At 35.8% G+C, this 16,506-nt stretch overlaps 1 protein-coding gene and 1 long non-coding RNA gene across 2 annotated transcripts in view; both read right to left on the minus strand.

Annotated features, from left to right (window-relative positions):
- LOC125661972 (receptor-type tyrosine-protein phosphatase alpha-like) overlaps positions 1–16,506 on the minus strand; it is a 119,693-nt gene that overhangs the window by 82,353 nt on the left and 20,834 nt on the right. The window lies entirely within an intron of this gene.
- Positions 10,373–16,462, minus strand: LOC125661981 (uncharacterized). The gene is made up of 3 exons (XR_008797699.1): positions 16,375–16,462; positions 11,361–11,481; positions 10,373–10,384 (listed from the first exon to the last, which is right to left on the minus strand). It is a non-coding gene; the product is annotated as an uncharacterized LOC125661981 (long non-coding RNA).

Raw genomic sequence — 16,506 nt, forward strand, 5'->3', positions numbered from 1 at the left:
TTGATAATAATATGAGAAATTGTAGATTACATGTGTGCACATATATGAACAAGAATATGAACGTTTCAGAGAATGATATATCTCACAATTTTCCACATCTCTAGAGCATCCACTACACATGTACATGCAGGGTAGTTCTCATAAACTATTAGGCATTGCTACACACATATATAGGCGGTATTTTCACCTAGTTAACATGGATTTCTTCAAAATGATAGATGAAATAAAGTTGATAGAAAGCATGTTGTAATATTCCTGCGTAATATGAAATTTGATTGTTTTTGTGTTATCCACATATGAACTTGAACAATTAAACCTACATTAACATGTTATAATATATTTGATAGGGAATTTTCTTCTTTTTCTAGCAAGTTCCCCCAAGGTGACAACCATATTGATTCTTGTGGACAATACTTGCCTCCATAATCTATTTTACATAATGGTCAAACTAAGATATCCACTGGTTTCACTAAGTGACGTAGGTCGTCATCACCTGCTGACTACACTTTACGTCCGTCATCACTGTACGCAGAGGTCAAATTGGATATTCACTGATTCCAGTCAGTGACCTCGATTAATATCTACATATGTACTTCTTAACTTAAGTAAATTGTCAGGTTTTTATATAAAATTAATGACTGCCAAAATAACATTTAGTCTTTGTGTTTTATAAAAGTTTTTAATAAAAAAAAAGGATAACAAATAGTTGGATTAAGAGTTGGTTAAATTTTACTTTGAAGTATTGTACAATGTGTATTTAAAATTTTAGTATTTCTACCTTTTCATGGTCATGGTCAAGTGATGAAAAGTATGTGAGTGTACAGTGGTGCATATAAAGTAAAATATAGATATTCACTTGATGAACTAGAAATTTTACACACTGTAGCTACTTATCTTTACTTTCAATGATAACATATATATCACCCCATCCCATGTAGTGAAGGACCATGTGTTACTTCCGGTGTTCCTATCACTAGTTTGATGGCTGTGTTCTCTACATATTTTGTTGAAAATGTCATTTTTCTAAAAGGAATCTAACTCATTACAGTATACCCACGGATTATTTTACGTACATAGTGATATAATTTAATTATTCATTGCAGAACAATACTTTCGTAAGCATGCATATAATGTATGCCCCCTTCTGTGCATAATTGCAAGACTAAATGCTGCATGGGTCCAGACTCCTAACCCATCCCTCTTGATTGAAAAATTACAGATAAAAATAAACTGGAAGTAAATAACTCCATGACATATTCATCTTTTTAGCTAGGAAAGGTGAAGATAACGAATAGTGATCAATCTCGCAACTTTCGAGCGAAACGTTTTGTAGGGTTTTAGTTCTCTCTCTCTCTCTCTCTCTCTCTCTCTCGCTCTCGCTCTCCAAAATCAATACTAAACCTTAAGTGATAAAATAATCATAAAAATATTTTACGTTTAGCATCTCTTTGGTTTGTATACTGTAGGGTCAATCATTAAACGGTCAAACGGTAAATACCAGTGTATATCCATAAAGTTAGAGGAAGGGGAAGAGAGAAGCGGAAATGGATAGAAATAGAAATGATGTCTTTATTTTTTTATTTCAGTCACATTGAACTTTGATTATGTAACCATGGTCTGCTTTACCAAATATCTAGGTATTATTAATTGTATAGTGTATTTTGTATACTCCAATTGAACAAAAAAGTGAACATGACTGTTCTCGCTTTGTTTTCATTGGTTTTGATGGTTTTGTTTTGGTTTAGTGCTAGTTTCCTTTCGTTTCGGTAGGGTTTATTTCATTTTGTTGTGTAGATTATAGATTACCACTCACACGCCAAGGGCCACTAGTGTGAATGTAATGAATATAATCAGATTAATTGAAAAGTCCATTATCTAAAGAGACGAAATCTCACTATGGACAATACGAGTAAAGGTTCAAGGTTTAACCTTAAAAAAATTAACTGACATCTGATAATTCTACAGCCATACATTTAACTGTATTTTCCATTCCCGATTGCATATGTATTCAGTTATGTTTATCTAAAGTAGACGCTCTAAACAAAATGTTAATATTTTGATCATTGATTTATCATATGATCATGTTCATTACAGAAATCTGATATATTTAGATACAATATCAACTATTTACAATAGCGCTTTCGTTTTAACTTTTTTGAAATCGACCCACTATACACCATTATCTTTATCGTAGATATCTAGAATAGTCTGAACTGAAAGGAGTGTTCTACCGTTTGTAATAATTATGATAAGTAATTTAATAAGCATGTACTTACCATATCCATATGAATATAATATCTCTGCACAGAGGATAATGATAAAAACGTCCATTCCCGAATTCATGTTCCTGACTGCCGGTATAAACACCAGGAAGTGTTTAGTATGTTTTTAAATCAACTGTATAAATAACTCTGGAACGAGTGCTCTGTGTGTTTAAAGCTGTAAACTTAACAAATATAATCAAGTATATGCACTATACATCTTTAAGGTTTTCAAATTGACCTTGCATCATTAACTTAAAATGTAGAAGACGATCATCGAGGTGTCAGAATTGTATTCATTTTTGTTACTTTTGAAGGTATTCATAATTAATTTGAAAACAAAAGAGAGTGCCTCCTATCTAAAGGTAACTGAGTAAATACGTTCATTCAAATGCGGAGGCATGCGGAAAGAGAAGTATCAGAAAAAAAGGTATTGTGTTGAAACCTGAAGATTTACTTCCAACCAGAATTGATTCTGTTATTGCATTTATCTTAAATTTTTCGTGGTCATACAACTGTTTATGATCACTACGTATTTCTCTTACTTGCGAATGTTCTCTCTCTCTCCTTTGATAAAGCTAATATAATTGTGTGATTATTTATAAAGTCGTAGACTTACATAGAGAGAGGATCAACGTAGAACAGAGTCCATACATACGTCAACTATAATCAGAGGCTGTATTTGTTTTATTTGTGGGAGACTACATGGCATCAAACATTGAGATAATGAAGCGAAGTTTATGTAAACCTGACACTGAAAGGTTCCAATTTACACACTTCAACACAAAATCACAGTCCTGATATTGTTTCTGAACCATGTCAGGTGAAATATTTTGCCGAACTCTGTATCTTCATTGAGATTGATTGCACTGAGAGTTGCTGCTCGTTAATCTATAGTTTTCTATGTCTAGTTGAAAATTCGCTTCCTTTAAAACAGGTTACAGTTTTACGGGAAGAAAAAGTTCAATAAAAACGGTTTAAAAATATGGGCTACTGGATAAGATGGAATTACATCCTATAAGAGGTTAAAAAAAATTGTAATGCGTGGCAGTAGTTCCTTTAAAACGATTTCAATGTATGGTCGCTGAGATTTCCAATTAACGGGAATCAGTTTGTGTGTTTGTTTGTGTTTTGCTGTTTTCCGCCACACTTAACGCTTTTAAAGTTATTTTGTGGAGCGCAGTTTTTATTGGTGGAAAAAAAAACCTTATTAGAATGTACCTGGGAAGATACCAACGACCTTCCGGAAGTAAACTGGGAAACTTTCTCACTTACCGGCGCGAGTGGGATTCGGGCCTGCACCGACCAGAGGTGAGAGGCCGTGTGATTTTGAGCGCGATGCTTTAACCACTCGGCCACGGAGGCCCCCGAATCAGTTTGCAATTCATTGTAATTCATCGATCAGTTGTAACAAAAAAAAAAAAAAAAAAAGCTGCAAAATAAAGTAAAATCAGTATGCGTCAGTCACATCAAAATACATCCCTGTTCAACAATGAACTGATTGATATACCATATTTTAAATCTTACCTAAATCAATTCGTAAGAAGAAAACAGAAGAAGACATGTCTGTTACGTCTCACGGAAGTGTGACCTGTGGGTCATGTAACATGTATATCAACAATTATACACCTTTCTCTCGTATAGGCACGACTAAATCTTAACAATTCAAACGCGATAAAAAGATAATTACTCATTATCAGAAATGAAACATTGACCGCTAAATGTTGTGTTTGTATTTCATGATTTAGAGATATTTTAGTTGTACCTTTTCCCCTCTACACAAGAGATCGTGACTTGTATTAATACCCTATTATTATTAAGTTCCTTAACACGAAAGACACGAAGTGGCAAATCCTTTTACATTTTTCTATGTGCGTCAAATATGAGTTAAATCTTTTAATAACCTATGATTGGTATCAAGAGATATAATTTCTTTACGTACTCTGTGGTGATAACGAGATAATTATCTCTTAATTACGAGAACAAATGTTCCCCCAGATAGAGCTCTGGTTTTTACGAAAGCCAATTAGTATTAAGTAGTATTTCTTAAATCACAATATGAAACTCTGTATAAAGAGATATTATTTTGCAATGATCCATGAATTTTTTTTTTATCAATTAATCAGTTAATTTCACACTTAAATGTGTAAGTAAGAGGTACTAAAATTAGAAATCTACGGTATGTAAAAAAGTTTGATATAAAGATATACAATCATATATAATGTTATTCCGGATAACTCGCTGCCAAGTGTTATTTATTCTTAGTAACCATTTCATTGAAAGCAATCATTATTCATATGAAATATTTTTAGATTATCCAATATCATTAAACTCTAAAAATATATATTAACTTCTTGTAATTTAATATTAAAAACGGCGTGCAGCGTGTGATCTAATAATGGTGTGTTGTTTTCGTGAATAGATGAAACTATGAGACTGAAAATAAAATACATTATAAACTACTTGCAAAAATTGATCACTGTTTTGTCTTAAGATTAGTTCGTTGAAAATTAAATTTATGACCAGATGATCTGTGTTATTGTTTCTGTCATTGAAATTAACGCGCAGATTAAAACCCGAATTCAAAATGAATGCAGAGTATGAGAATCCATGCATATGTAAGTGCACAAATTGAACCATTCATGCTAGAGATTGTGACGTTATAACCAAAATGCCATTTACTTAAACCGATAATTTATGTTTCTCATTTATATTACACAATTTAGATTTCATGAAATGAAAAGTTGAAAATAACGAACATTGATGAATTTCAAATATCCTATAAAGAATACAGATTGAGAGTACTACACATTCAGATCCCTAGAAAAAATCGGAGGGGGTGGGGCAGGTGCCTAGGAGGAGACTGCATCGCCTATTGACCGGTCACAACCGCCATGCGTCCTTTATCTGAAGCACGTAAACGAAATATCCTGGAATGAAATTAGTGTACTAAGATTGTACTAGCATTTGGTATAAAACAAACATCCGACCTAATGACAGGTTAACATCATTCTAGCGCTAAGATTCCTCATTTCCACCAAGTATGACAGTTTCGTTTGTTTATCGGTAAGGTGATACTGAGATTCATCAGAAAACCACATATTGTCAACGATATCAATGTTGTCTGCCATTTACCAAGCAAACTCAAGTTTTGAGCTTGTGTGAGATTTCTTCATTGACATAATTATGCGAGGGCTGTTCGATATGTAATGTGTATTGTACCACAGCGCAATAACGCTTTGCACGATTTCGTTATCTTCACCTTTCATGATAATACTCTTAAATAGCTCTATTCAATTCCTTTCCAATGATAGAAACACGAGCCTTCAGCTCCACATAGTTTTAAACTTATAGTCATTTCAATAGTGCCAGTCAATGACCATTGTTGTGAAAATGGTTTGGAAACGGGTTGAGAATATTGAAGAAATTGGTTATTCGGTAATGCAGATTTTTACTGAATTAGGGGATGTTTATGGGTCTGATAAGGCATCTTATGAGAGAGTTCGTTGGTGGAAAAAGAAATATCTGACTGGCACAGAGTCTGTCAAAGATGCAGCAAAATCTTGCCGACCTTTGACTGTAACAGGCAAGGCAAATGTCTCAAATGTCAGGGAAATAATTGAAAGTGATGACAGATACACGATTTGTGATATTGTCAAAACTGTGGGCATATTCCTATCGCGGGTGCATTTGATTTTGAAGCATATTTTGAAAGTACGAAAAATGTCTGCCAGATGGATACCGCATATATTGACAGATGATCAAAAACTAGTACGAGTACAAACCGCTAAGCAATTGCTCAAAGGCTTTCCCAAATTCAATCAAAGACAATTTGTAAACATTGTAACTGGTGATGAAACATGAGTTCACTATTTCGAACCAGTCAGAAAAATGGAAACAAAATATGTCTAACTAAACTCGGTAGAAGGCCTGTAGTTGCCAAAATAACCAAAGCACAAAGAAGGTTCTTTATTGCATATTCTTCTCATGCGATTGTATAGCCGTAAATATACCGGTGTCGAAGGATAAAAGTGTTACAGGTCGGTATTACCGAGATGTTATACTAAAAACGCTCAAGAAATATATCATAAACGACGACCCGTATCAGGATTTAGGCATGTTAGTCTACTTCATGATAATGTTCCACCACATACATGTTAGGTTGTGAAGCAATTTATGAAGTCGGAGAAGGTTACCATCTTGTCACATCCACCATAATCTCCAGATCTATCCCCATGCGACTCTTTTCTTTTTCCAAAACTTAAAAAAGTACTTATCTGTTCGTCGTTACAAATCCCGACAAACCCTTAGCTCACCCTTAGTCCGTGCCTCCGAGGTCTACCTAAATCAGCGTTCCGTCACGCATTTAGGAAATGAATTCAGAGATTGAAATGATGTATTTCAAACCGCGGATAATACTTTGAAGGGATGTAATGTTCATTTCACTATTTGATTCGGATGCTTTTCAGACATCGTACAATACACATTACATATCGAACAACCCTCGTACACATGTACTATGCGGGAAAAGTCATAACGTAAAGTTTCAGATTTCCCCCAAGTCCAACTGGTACGAATTGATTGTTCCTGCTTCTCAGAAGCCTTTCAGCAAGCCCATTCTTCCGAACCAATCTGTTGATAACATTAAACTAGCCTGTTGCTTGTGAGTTCGGGAAGTACAATTGTACAACGTCTACAGCTCTGTGATGGAGATAGTGATGTTGAGCAAACAATAAAAGTTTGATAACATCATAACATAATGATGGTGTAAACATTATCCTGTAATTACTTAGGCATAAAAAGATAAAAATGAAATAGGTTCGGTAACTGATGACATTGCTATTGAAAATCAAAATAATAACAGGCATTGTATTTACAAATTATTTAAGCAAAAACATTTTATTGATTAGATTTATATTTTTATGTTTTATTAAAAATATAAACTAGAATTAAGGTCTAAAATATCATATGATTGACCCATTTGTAACGTTAAATGGAACAACCAATGCACTCCTTAACCTTGATGACACTCCATATTTGATAATGATTTTGCCGGCAGGTGGTACTAGAAAACCGGATCGACTTAGTTTGCAACAAACATGTACTTTTTTGCATGATAAAAACAATTTCAATTTCAAAAAAAAAAAAAAAAAAAAAAAAAAAAAATAGGAGAAAAGATTCAGGAAATGCAAAATATAGCATTTTAACGACCATACAATTTGCAAAATCTTGAATTTAAACGATAATGTCTAAATACCTGTAACATCAACTTATTTGTCACTAGCTTCGTCTCGATTTAAAAATCGATCATGCACAGAACATGTTACAGCGTACCTAATCAGTTTAAATACACCCATCATATACAGGTGATAATGGAAAAGTTCGGCCACATATATTGGGATAGTGTCCCCACAAGAGCCTTTTTGTTGTTTTTAAGAATGGTGATGATAATTAAACTTTTACATAGTGTATAAGCTTGATGAATTTGATGAGACTTGTGATTGAACCACTAAACACATTGATGACATTAGATGAGTTTTATGAATAAGGATAAATCTACTTCGCAGCCATGGAACTAAAAAAATAAATAAATTACTCGATCCTAGAGTCGCCCAAGAATTACTGTAATGCGCCTTAGAAATTGACAAAGAGCCTCTACAAAAATTTCTAATATATCAATCAGAATAGGAAGGTGAATAAGAAATACATTGACTGTGGAAAAAACATTCAAAGTTTGCTCAAATATTGTGTCCAATTTTTCAACCTCCTACCTAGTCAGCCAAGAATCGTTGTCATACAACTATCAATTCTGATCCGTGTCATATTAATATTTGGCCCAGCATGAAAGGGGACAAAATACCAAGATCTTTTTGGTGAAGTTGCTGACCAGATAAGGGTTCTACTTGGCAAGCATTAAATCCAAACATGGTACATTGTGTATTTGGCTTAGCAATTTTTAATGTGAGACGATGAAGTCATTGGATCAGAGGGTTTTCATTGCTTTCTAGTAGTACGTTGTTGAGATTTTTGTCCCACTGGTCTCATGTTTGTCCTCTAAAACATTTCTTATTGATGTTGGCCTGTAAGTTTAGGGATATACCTTCTGGTCTGTCCTGTACTACAATGCCTGTCAAATATGGAGTCGATGATCCAGCAATCCAAATTGTTTTACTTGTAATACTAGGCTTGTATCACATTAGAGTATACAATGTGTATGGAGATGAATTTTGAGGGCTGCGGTTTGGGTCTTAATGTGTGTGCGCACGCATATGTGATTGGATATGATTGGCGGCGGTGATGGGGGTGGGAGAATAATGACTTGGCTCAAACTATTGGGGTCCGATGTATGTGAATATCCTCGATAAACTATCCCGGTTGTCATGTCAATTCGAAAACTGTTTGACTGGGAGTGGTCGGATTGTTGATGGAATGAATGAGCTTTTCTGAGAACTCCCAGGAATTGGAAACGTTTAATAATCGTGCCATCCGAATGATCAAGCAATGGATTTATAATGAGGTTTTGAGCTGTATATATGCGTTAATTGATGTTGGAGAGAGTTCGGTGTCAAGAAGCGAGAGACTTGCCAGTTTTGAATGGTCTTGGACCAATGTGATTTTGCAGAAAAATAACTTCGTTTTGAGAAACCTCTGAAATCTGCAATGTTATAACTTCGCTGGCCGTGACAAACCCGAAAACGGACATTGAAAAGGCTGCTGAAAAAGACGCGATTCGAAAGGTGAGCGATATATTGATGTAAGTACATGAATGAGTTTTAACAAATAATTGGTATGATATTGAAAGTCTGACATCTACGGATAACTCCGTTTACCTGATCAGGATATAGTGCTCACGACGGGTGTTACCGGTCGACAGGGGATGCTTACTCCTCCTAGGTACCTGATCCCACCTTTGGTGTCACCAGGGATCTGTGTTTACCGAACTCTCTATTTTGTATTCCTTATAGGAGTTATGAGATTGACCACTGTTCGTTATCTTCACCTTGCATGTTCCCCCTCTCTGGACAGACAAATAGCTCTTCTTCTGCCTTAAAATTGGCAGCTTTTTGACACTTTAAGAGCTTTTGCGATAATGGATGCTGTGATTGTGTTCATATAAATTTTAACTTTACTGGCCTAGATGTTTATAAAAAGATTTTTAAGTGACCCAACTCGAAGTTCGTCTTTTCTTCATTTTCTTTCCTTTTGAGGACCCGTAAACCTTCATTTCAGGAAACTTGAATTCCCTTTACCTCAAGTTGTGTCAAGTTTTATAAAAAAAAAATGACCCGGTGGTTCTTAAGAAGACTTTTAAAAGACGCCACGATCTTTTTTTTTTTACTAATTCTTGATTATCTCTTTTAAAAAAGGGCGTGGCACTGCATTTGAACAAACTTAAACCTCTTTAACCAAGCATTCTTTGTGACAATTTTGGCTGAATTTAGCCCTTTGGTGTGGAAAAGAGGTAGACAATGTTAAAATCTTACGGATTGACAAACAGACGGACGCCGGATAAATATGATCAATATAACTCACTTGAGCTTTCAGCTCATGTGTGCTAAACACAAAATAAAGAAGAAATACCGATTAGGTGGACACGCCTGCAATTTTGATATTGAAATATACACTACAGAAATTATCAGAACTGGAATTAAGTTTTGTCTTTAAATTATATGTTGTGACTGTAGTAATCAATACTTCAATAAACTAAAATGAAAGAGGGAATTCTAATGTCATTTTCCGTATTTCCTTAAAACACATTTTTGTGATCAAAATGTTTATACCATCCATAAATATATTGTGCTGTATGAAAATAATTATCATTGATGGTATCAACATCTTTTTTGTTCATTGCTTTAACATTTCATACAGATTTGGTAAGTCTGTCTGTTTTTGCGTTAGCTCTCCGTCTGCTCTGCATTTACAAAGCATCTGTTGTGTCCTTTGTTATGACGCACTGGGGCTGTATTTCTTGATACAGATTCTCATCTCTGGTCAGGTTCAATTCCTGATATCTGTGATGGTCAGTTGATGTGTCTTCACTCTCATTCTGTATGCAGTCAGTAGATGCATAGTGTACAACATCAGAACGGCGAGTGTTACATTCTTTCTGTATTGATCTTTGTCTGAAAAGATTATGTATATTTTCATATATGCAAAGTAATATATTGTCTGTTTACATGTTGTCTTACGCTCCATATGAGAGTTTTTCACCCATTGGTTAGGCTTAGGTGAAGTGACACAGAATTGGACCTATGTATTTTATTTACGGTTGTAGCAATTAGTTTATCCAAGGAACAGTCACTTCCTACCTTAAACATGCAAGATGAAGATAACGAACAGTGATCAATCTCATAACTCCTATAAGCAATACAAAATATATTGTTGGGCAAACATGTTAGGCTGGACGTAGCGCCGGGATCGTCAAATGAACACTGGACTCTCAGTTGCTATAACTTTGAATTGATGAATTTTAAAGAGTATCAATATTTCTAGGTTCAACAGCGTATCAATTGCTTCGATACGCAGGGGCCTATTCTGCGTATGGTCAGTTTGCAAATTGAGGCAGGTTATTGAAAAACAAGTTGATGTTTCAGGAGTTTCAACAGTCGTGTTCAAAATAAGCATTCCTCAAATTATATGATCATTCTAACGATGTATTTTGTCATTACAACCTGCAATTGAGTCAAGTGCTGTCTGATGAAAGGTGAAGATAACGAACAGTGATCAATCTCATAACTCCTATAAGCAACACAAAATAGATTGTTGGGCAAACACGGACCCCTGGACACACCAGAGGTGGGGTCAGGTGCCTAGAAGGAGTAAGCAACCCCTGTCGACCGGTCAAACCCGCCGTGTGTTTCATATATTTCTTTACACATTTATTTTGACTACATATTACTCCCTTTATCTAGGAGATCTAGATATAGAGCTCACGGTGGGTGTGACCGATTGACAGGGAATGCTCACTCCTTCTAATTACCTGATCCCAACTCTGATATATCCATTGATCGTGTTTGCCGAACTCTATTTTTTCCTAACAGGCGTTATAAAGTTGATCAATGCTCGTTATCTTTACCTTTTTATAAAAGTAATGAATACCTTAACTTGATAAAGCCAATGATGATGAAAAACACATTCAGTGTTACAGATACGGTGAATCCAACAATCCAGGAAGCGGGAAGATCGCATTCTTGTGCTGCGTCTGATGTCCGATCTGAAGCTTAAAAAGTTAAGTAAGAATTATCAACATTTTTCCTGATGAATTTTTAGTCAAAACATAAATTTGGAGTCACTTGATACATGCATATATCAAGATGTTGAACGACTTAAGATATCTTTGAACTCTCTACTTGGATGTTTTATAATCGCTTCTTTTCCTTTCTTCCTTTGCATTACGTAATAAACTGAATAGAACTTTAATCCTTTACTAATTTGTTTAAATTTCACTCAGTGTTATATCAACGTTCAACATGCCAATGTTGCCAGAAAATATCATGTTCAAGGTCTTGGAACCATTTAAAACCAGGATACAGTACATTTGGAGGAGGCAGTGCATGTTTTTATCGATAATTCATATTACAAATTCTTGTGTCAACCCATCCTCTCCGCCTCGAAAATGTTTTTAAATGCATACTGATATAATGCCGCAAGACAGTTTATTCACTTTAACAAAAGAAGGGAGAAGACCACGACTAATTTGATGTATATGTTGTGGCCAGGTTTCGAATATGCGCTTTTAAGTTAACAGAAGGAAAACAAAACTGTTCCTGACTATTAGTCGACTCGTGCAAAGTATTCTGACACCATACTGAAAAGATTAAGATAACGAACAATGACAAATCCTATAACTCCTATCATTTATACCCCATTTGAAAATTTTGCTGTATTATAATTCATGAAAACAAATTACGTATATTCAAGCCAGAAAATGATAACAAGTAAATGTAATAAAAATGGATATTATATATCATTAGGAAGATTAGTTATACGGATGAAAAGGTTGCATATGTTTGGTCAATGTAGGATATTTTTTATTCACGAGAGGTTCGATAACCTATGCGTTTATTCTGTGCATGATGTGCGAATTTATTGCTATGATATCGTGTTTTCACCCTGAAAATCGTTGTCTCATATGAATTACACCGCATAATGTATGGGGAAGAAAAACTCAGTCTAGGAAAGAAATTCGTGAAGATGATACCACATTTGCCTTTCAGTAATAGGAAGTTCTTACCATGAGTATTTCAGAAATCTAACATTTTATTTCTTGAATATGCTGTGTTAATATATTATTTTAATGCAACAGTTGCCTAATTTGCATTTTGATTTGCAAATAAAGTGAGATGTGAGGTAGTTAAAAGGACATCAAGGATATAAAAATATTCTATATTCTAGTTCGTCAATACAACCTCGCATTGGGTCAAATGTCGTCTGACGTGTTTCATACCGATTGTTAAGGCGTTCTTGGCACACTGATTTTGACTGCGGATAACTCCGTTTACTTGATCAGGATGTGGGGCCCACGGCGGGTGTGACCGGTCAACAGGGGATGTTTACTCCTCCTAGACACATGATCCCACCTCTGGTGTGTTCAGGGGTCCGTGTTTGCCCAACTATCTATTTTGTATTGCTTGTAGAAGTTATGAGATTGATCAATGTTCGTTATCTTCACCTTGAATGTTCTATAAAACAATCAATTAAAACTCAAAAGAGAAGACGTAAAGATCAAACAAAGTGCATTCTGATGATAATGGTATCTCCAAAGAAAAAAAACAACAAACCCTGAGTCTGCGACCGTTGAATCAACATGGAGGGTAGCAAGTAACAAATGAGGAAGTTGTTTTTCCCTAAATGTATCGTATACTTACATGTATCTATGAAAAGGTAATAATAACGAACAGGGATAAATTTCATAACTCCTATAAGGAGTACAAAAGAGAGAGTTAGGCAAACACGGACCCCTGGGTGTACCGGAAGTGGAATCGTGCCCAGGAGGAGTAAACATAACCTGTCACCGGTGGATATAAGAATAACATGTACAAATAGTTTTGATCTCTATTGAAATGAAATGTTTAGGTGAAAACTTACACAAACGATCTCCATCTTTGTAATTGTCTCAGTACATCCACCGTGAACAAACAGAAGAACTGTTTGCGTGTCGAAATACACTAATGTATTAGTAGTGCAAACATTAAATCCGTTTGACGAAAGTGTAATTGACCTAAAATCAACGGCATTGTTATTTAATGATACCCCAGTCTAATTGTTTATACATAACATGACAACGCTCTGAAAAACAACGAATTCATCTTTCGGGGGGTGGGGGTGATGAAGTGAAATTGCGCTACTGTGGACAGTTTTGAAATGGTTTTTGAATATTTTGCAAACTCAGAGTCATGATTATAGAAACCATTGAAATCATAATGATAGATGATAATGACAGTTAAAAAATCCATTTTTGTAGTCTCTCGAAAGCAGATGATGACAATCGTGGTGTGTTCATTGCTGGGAGTGCATGTGGCTACAGAGACCAAAGTAAAAACCATATATGCAGTTGAAAGGGAGAATGTAACACCGGTCCTCAGAGCAGGACTGGTGGTAGCTTGGTGACGGTGCTTGCAATCAGCAGTGGGACGATGACAGCGGTCCTCTTCGAAATTAGCAAGTGCTCTTTTGGTCAAGGCACGCCAGCCGGTTCTGTCTGAGACAGTATCTTCAATTTGCCTGGGTGGAAGATAAGTCTACTTGCAGATCATTTGGTACCCTTTTTTTGTTGACCCGATTGTGAATGATCATCGTCAGACTCACCATAGAATAGCTGTCTGGGAATTCCATTCATCCAGATCAAGTGGTCAGTCCAGGTAGCTTTACCTTTGTCGTAATACTCGTGAATTTCACCCTGTCGAGTATCTCCAGGTTGGAAGGTCTGTCCAGTCAGCGGATTTACATGATGCGGTGTAGGGAGCGCATGTGGAATTGTTTAACTGCTTGATATGCCAACAATAGAGGGTCCACGCTTAACACCCCTACAACAACGAAAAGATCACGACCGCGCTGTGCACTTTCAGCTTAGTTGACAAGCAAAGATGTTTTTGCCGCAAAACTCCGGAGCGTACGCTTCCATTTGCCTGACTGACTTTCTAGGTCCGGAATTTGATTTTCTTGTCTAGGGAGCCGTCACTAGAGATGATGCTTACTACGTTCTTCAATTGGGTGCCTTAGATGGTAATGTCTGACGGCTGCAGGGCGCTTATCTATGTAGGTTGAAGGTAACCTTCGATCTCGCCCGAACTGATTGTCTGTCTAAGCAGCTTGGTGTATAAAGTAAATTTGCTGACATTCGGTAATTGGTGGTTTTCTTCGTGGGTCATCAGGGCACAATCATCGGCAAACAGTACTTCGGGGATAATTTTCTTAGATGTATTTATTTTCACTGCTGGGCAACGATTGTCAAACAATGAGCTGTTCAGTCGATATTAAACAGATACGCCAATGTCAAGGCTTCTGACAGCAGGTACAGTGTAGCAGCACCTGGGTGAAAAAAAAGACTACACTGTGACTTTGGGAGGTTTTGGTTGGATACAAATCAGTTTGTTCAGGATGATGCGTGCAATGATTTTCCGTCTATTGAGAGCAATGAAATGCCTCTCTAGTTCCTGAAGTCAGTTTGAGAGTCACAATGTAAGCGACAGATAAATTCCTTGCAAAATAGCATGGGGACTATCCAGTCAAGCGACTCTAGCTAGCATGACCGCGGAAGTGTTGGGGTTAGACGTATCCCGTGGTTCAAATGAAGACGAACTGTAGAGCTAAACGTTTTGACTGAAGCCACACCGTGTATAAAATATATGTATATATTCCATAAAACAAAATAGAGAAAAAAGCCCACCCCCCCCTTCTCCCCATAAACACCAGGAACGTTTTTATTTTGTTCTCACTAACTCAGTTTGTCTTCAATCATCATACAAATTCTGAGTCTTTTAATATGTTCAGCATCAACCTACATAGTTTCTAACAATTTATTCCAGAACAGACTCAAAGAATGAAAGGGGGTGACTGTCTCCCCCTTTTAGACAATGAGCCATATATTTTATTGTGTAATGCATATAAATGATATATTAGGAGAGCTCCCTGCATTATTGTAACAGTGGTAGTAGCTGAGAAGAGGGTAAGCTTTCTCAGAGAAGTAAATACAGCCAAACAACCAACCTCATTACATGTACAAGACCTATAAGTGAAAAAAGGTCAAACTTCCATAGCAAAATTCAACAATATTATCGATATCATCATCAAATCAGCTAAACACTACATTATGTCCCAACTATTTTGAACAAGAATGTTACAGAAGTCACTGACGAAGTAGATATACAGTGAAAGTGGTCATATCAATGTATAACATGAAGATCAAGTTTGAATTTATTGCTTCATATCTTTACAGGAAGTTAAAAGTATGGAATGCTTTGAATTGCAATGTTTGCACACAAAAAAGAATATTGACAGGTTTTCGAACAGTGCTTCATTTAGAATCTGGACTATCCTGTTTTGGAATACCAATTTGTATCCCAAATCTGAATTGTTAGCTATTGTTACTATAATTCACTACTATTTCTTTACCTACTAATTTTGACAACGGATTACTCCGTTTACCTGATCAAGATATAGATGTCACAGTGGGTGTGACCTGTCTACAACGGATGCTTAGTTCCCCTAGGTACCTGATCCCACCCCTGGTATATCCAGGTGTCCGTTCTTATCCAAGTCTTAATTTTCTATCCCTTATAACAGTTATAAGATTTATATCTGTTCACCATATGGTTAGGTTTAATCATATCATCATTATGTATTCTTTATTCAACATATACTCTGAAGATTACTTGCAAAAATATTTTTTTAATAAACCTTAAATGACTTCTTTTTATTGGAAATTGGGATATTTTGTGACAATTCATAATTTTCGAAAAGGACGGTAATTGCAAGCTTATTACCTCCTCTGCATTCCAACAAAGTAGCCATGGAATTTATAGATATTGTTAAAGATTTCCCGATGTTGCTTTATGAAAAAAAAAAATTACTGACTAGCTTTTTTTCTTGCCACATGGTTCGCAATGCCAACCTTGATCACACTTTCCACCATGAAATGAATCCGAGCACTTGCTTGTACAACTCCCATTGAATTTATCACTCGTGTTGTTGATGCAGTGTTCGCTACATCTGTGACAACAATTTATTCCATGAAAGGCGAAGA

The sequence above is a fragment of the Ostrea edulis genome, chromosome 8 (genome assembly GCF_947568905.1).
Source record: "Ostrea edulis chromosome 8, xbOstEdul1.1, whole genome shotgun sequence".
Classification (NCBI taxonomy): domain Eukaryota; kingdom Metazoa; phylum Mollusca; class Bivalvia; order Ostreida; family Ostreidae; genus Ostrea; species Ostrea edulis.